This window comes from Myodes glareolus, chromosome 25 (assembly GCF_982192425.1).
Source record: "Myodes glareolus chromosome 25, mMyoGla1.1, whole genome shotgun sequence".
Classification (NCBI taxonomy): Eukaryota; Metazoa; Chordata; class Mammalia; order Rodentia; family Cricetidae; genus Myodes; species Myodes glareolus.
This window is the reverse complement of record NC_142050.1, coordinates 35,600,391-35,606,045: the sequence shown is the minus strand read 5'-3', so window position 1 is coordinate 35,606,045 and position 5,655 is coordinate 35,600,391.

Genomic DNA, 5,655 nt, shown 5'->3' with positions numbered 1-5,655 from the left:
TTAGATCAAAGGACTAGTGTTTCATATGAGCCATAGAAATAGAGACAGTTTACTAAGAAAGAGAAAGAACTCCTGAGAATGAAAGTCGGCTAGAGAACTTTGGATTAGCAGACTCCTGAACCCTTATGGTAGCATTCTTTCTCTGAGAGATCATGTGTTTTTTCTCTCACAAGCTCTACTTTGTGATATGCACCTTGTGAGAGGGGTTTCCAGTCTTTCCTTGGCATTGCTTTCTTTCATATGTTAAAAATTAAAGTACCAATAATATTATTATTGTGTGTATGTATGTGTGTCTGTATGCAGGTACATGTGTGCCACAGTATGTGTTTGAAGGTCAGAGGACTGTAAACAGAGACTGCTCATTCATTTCCTGTCTGCCTGGATCCAAATAATTATACAGAAACTATATTAATTACTATACTGTTTCGCCAATAGTTTAGGCATAATCCTAGCTAGCTCTTACATCTTAAATTAAATCATTTCTTTTTTTATTGATCTTATTGAGCTATACATTTTTCTCTGCTCTCCTCCCTGCCTCTTCCCTTTACTTCAACCCTCTCCCATGGTTCCCATGCTCTCAATTTACTCAGGAGATCTTGTCTTTTACTACTTCCCATGTAGATTAGATCCATGTATGTCTCTCTTAGGGTCTTCATTGTTGTCTAGGTTCTCTGAGATTGTAATTGGTAGACTGGTTTTCTTTGCTTTAGGTTTAAAAACTATTTATTAGTGTAAATATGAATTTATTTCTGGGTCTGGGTTACCTCACTCAAAATGATGTTTTCTAACTCTATCCATTTGCCTGCAGATTTTAAGATGTCATTATTTTTCTCTGCTGTGTATTCCATTATGTAAATGTACCACATTTTCCTTATCCATTCTCCAGTCGAAGGGCATTCAGGTTGTTTCCAGGTTCTGGCTATGACAAACAGTGCTGCTATGAACATAGTTGAGCACATGTCTTTGTGATACAATTGAGCATTCTTTGGATATATACCCAAAAGTGTTATTGCTGGGTCTTGAAGAAGCTTAAACTAACCCATTTCTATTCATCTATGTATTACTACGAGGCTGTGGCCTACAAGTAAAGTTCCAGTGTCTCTCTCCTTCAGCAACTACATGGCATCTTTCTGACTCTACCTTCTTTCTCCCAGCATTAAGTTGAGTTTTCCTGCCTAGCTCTATTCTACCCTGCTATAGGTCAAAGAGTTTCTTTATTAACCAGTGATAATAAAACATATTCATAGCATACAGAGGGGAATCCCACATCATCGGACAAATTTCAGGAGTGTTTTTTTCCTTCTATGGTGGATTCCTGGTTTTGAATTCAGATCATCTGTACAGTCCAAGGAAACACTGAAGGAAGACCCTAGACTCAAATAGCATGTGACAGCAAAGAGTGTTTATTTTACAGCATGCATGTGGAGTCCTTCACCTGTACAAAATGGCAATTACCCCCAAGAGGAATGTGTAGGCTCCTTTTAAGCATAGCTAAGGGAAGTTTTAGGAGCAATTAGGTCATCTCAAACTTAATTAGTTCATCAAGCAGCAGTTACATTAGTGTTGGTGGAGGCTATTTGTTCATTCCTGGCTGCCTGGCTAGTTTACACCCAAAATAATCACACAGAAACTGTATTAATTAAAACACTGTTTGACCCATTAGCTCTAACTTCTTAGTGGCTAACTCTTACATCTTAATTTAGCCCATCTTCATTAATCTGTGCATTACCACGAGGTCGTGGCTTATCAGCAAAGTTTCAGCACATCTATCTCCAGCAGCTCCATGGTCTCTCTCTCTCTCTCTCTCTCTCTCTCTCTCTCTTTCTCTCTCTCTCTGCCTTCCTTCTCCTAGCATTCAGTCCAGTTATTCCTACCTACCTCTATTCCCTGCACAGGCCCAAAACAGTTTCTTTATTAACCAACGGCATTCACAGCCTACAGAGGGAAATCCCACATCACATTAGTATATTTCTAATCGGCTGAGGTTTAGTCTTGTCATTTTTGGACACATCTACACAGTCTTGGACATGACTCAGAAGGGGGCTTCTAGGTTTATCCTTGAGATAATGTGAGGCTGACTTAGCCCTTCTGTGTTTGTTTTCTTTTTCAACCCTGAATGTAAGGCTCTTTGTTAGAAAAGACACCTGTGTGCCCTTCTCAGAGAACTGAAATTTAAATTCAGTTATAAAAAGTGGAAGAGTTTAACCCCTTCACATGGAGCTTGGCAAGGAGTGCTTTTACCCACTGAGCCTTCTCTCTGTCCTACTACCCAAATTCTCTGCTATACTATATGGGTGGCTTATCTTTTCCAAGTTCAGGAGATTTTAAGTTTATTATCTCCAAAGACAGTAATAGCAAAGTAACTCATAAGAAAGGAAGGGTCTTGAGTTATTAGTCATTCATAAAACACATTTAAGAAAATTTATCAAGGGCTGGAGAGATGGCTCAGTGCTTAAGAGCATTGCCTGCTCTTCCAAAGGTCCTGAGTTCAATTCCCGGCAACCACATGGTGGCTCACAACCATCTGTAATGAGGTCTGGTGCCCTCTTCTGGTCTGCAGACATACACACAGAATATTGTATACATAATAAGTAAATAAATATTAAAAAAAAGAAAATTTATCAAACATACTAGGATGGGTCAAAAGAGAGAAATGGAAATTGTTTCGTTCTAATGCTGAAAAAAAATGTAACAAACAGAAGAAAACCAAGCCATTCATGAATATGTGGCGATAATGAGCTATAAGCTGCAGAATATTATTAACTCTTCACACCAGGGATTGCAAACTGTAACATTTTGAAAAAGCAAACACAAGAATTTTATTTCTTTCAGACTCTCCCTACCAGTCAATAAACAGGTTTAGAATTCCCAAATTAGACAGAAATTTGCAATGTTTGCTGTTCTGTCTTTCTCTGTAGAGTGGGTTCCTATTTTGAAAGTTTAAAGCAAAAATTTTTTTTAAAATATGGCCACATAAGACCCATCTCAAACAAATGAACAAAAAACCCACAAACCCAATTGAAGAAATCATTTATGCTTTTTTGTTTGTTTATTTTGCTTTTAGACAGGGTTTCTGTGTAGACCACCCTTGTCTTTAAGCTCCTTATTTATTCAAAGATGACCTTGAAGTTCCTGTCTTCTTCCCTTCACCTCTGCAGTGTTGGGCTGACAAGTGTGCACCATGCTCCATTGGTGTGGTGCTGAGGTGCATTCTCTGTGCATGCTCAGTACATTCTCTAACCTGAGTAGGACAGTTTTCAAACTTCATTTTCATTTTATTTCATAAGCGGTATTGTTTAGGAGAGGTGTGGTCTGCCAGTTGCTTGCAGATCAGTTTACCATCTGGGGAGCTGGCCTCAATCATATTGAGTTTCTGGGACCGTCTTTGTCATGCAAACCAAGGCAGTCAGACTGACTGATCTGGGTCCTCCCAAGGGCCCAACAGATGCTCATTACACATAGAGAATGGTAGGATTATTGCTGGGCTCTGGCTCTCGACCAGGCAGCAAACTTCTTCAAGGTTCCCAAATTGCACCAACATTGACAGTGGCTAATGTTCTGCCTTTCACTCTCATTGGATTCCTATTTTGAAAGCTTTCTTTCCAAGTCACAGGAAAAGACTGGTGCAACATATTAATAAGGGGTTGATAGAAATTCTTACGTTATTTACATGTAACAGGAAAAAATGTAAGTAAAATGTTGAAGCCACTTCTTCCTTTCTTCTTTTCACTTTTTGAGCTGTTTTCCTCCTACACCTTGCTCCCCATCGTAATGGCTAACTACAGAATTAGTTAAAATACGTTGTACCTGTCTCAGTGCATCCTAAAGTCATTTAAAGGGCAATTGTACAGTTGAGGATGTAGCTCAGTTGGTGGAGTGTTTACTACATGAAGCAGTGAACTATATCTCCAACACCATACATGGTGGATCATGCCTGTAATCCTTGGAAGGTGAGGGATTGAAAAGTCAGGAGTTCAAAGCTATTCTTGACTACATAGTGAGTTCAAGGCTGATTTGGGTTACCAGAGACCCTGTTTCAAAAATAAGTGAGTAATAAATAAATAAGCAAATAAATAAATAAATAGATGAAATGTTAAACGTTAATTGTTAGGGAGTATAAGCAGATGCTGTCTTGGTGTTAAAGGTGGATATTAGATTCTAGAGGACATCAGGTGGGATTTCCATGTTCTTGTGTCCCTGCAACAAAAGATTTGAACAAGGAAACATGGCTAATAACAGAAGAACAGACAGTTATTAGAGTAAAGGTGAAATGGGCCAGAGATGGAGAAAGTTTAAGGACTCAATGGCACACACTACACAAAGGATTTGGATTTTTATATACTTACATCCCATGAAGGACTTTTGGGTCATTTGTGTAGCTTGCACTTAGCCTATGCATCAGATTCTCAGCCTTGATGGAAAAGGATTTCCAGTTGGTTCCCTAACTGTCTCCTTTCATATGCTAATAATAATGTCTCACTTTCTGCCCCACTCTCCTGTCACAGAGAAAACTAGACTGCAGACATGCAGATAATGTTTCTAAATGATCATGTTGTTCTTAGATTCACAGGTCCACGATGTCTGACCATGTCTTGATCTCTAGACCAAGATAAGACATACACACCATCCTTGTTTTCAAAAGTAATGAACTACCCTGACTGCTCCTTGCTTGAGACCCAAAAAACACTGCCCCAAGAGACACTGTGTAAATCCCTCAGGGGCTTCAGGCAGGATGCTCACAGGTATCAGTTGCAGATCTCTGAAACACTGGCTTGTTGCTAAGGTAACAGGGTCCTCTCTTTCAGGAGCTATCCTTGGTAGTAAACTCACTCTTTCCTCCCACTCTAATTCTAAAGAAAAGCTATACCCAAATGATTAAGATATAGCTGATACTAGCTTTGAACTCCCAATCTACCTACTTCCACTTCCCACCAGCTGGCAAGCACCAGCCCCCTCCTTATTCTTTAATCTTTTACACCTAACACAAAACATGTAAATTGTTGTGATGTTAGTTTGTTGATAAGTAATATTTTTGTCTAATGAAAATATAGGAACCAATCACAGAAGGTTAAGGCCAATTGTAATCTTCTGTCCAGAGGTGAAGGGAAAGAACCTACCATGTATGATGAAGATCCCTGCCTGCCCATATTCTCCTTGTACATCCTTCTGTCCTTACAAAAGGCCTTTACTTTACTGTAGTTCAACTCCAGTGGACAATAACTCTTCCAATTTCTCAGGGTGCTGGGTCTTAGATAAACCCAATCTTACTCTAAAAACTATAGTCTCCCATAGTATAATATGTATAATATGTATAATAGTATAATAATATAATACTAATATAGTATTAGGGTTTTTTTTTTTTTTTAGACAAAGTCTCATTGTCTAACGTTGGCTGGCCCAGAATCTTCCCTTAAGTTACTAGCTCTCTGGTGGCTGCAGAACCAGAGCTTTCACAGCTATTTTACCCAAGATATGAAAAGAAATACAAGAAAACAAAACAAAACAACCCCCCTGAGACAACTTGCTTTCTTGTTCTTGTTTTTGTTTTAAGACAAGGTCTCAGTCTGTAGTGATTGGCCTTGGACTCACAACCATCCTCCAGTCTCAGCTTCGCAAGTATTGGGACTGTTGGCATGAGCCACTATACCCAGCTTA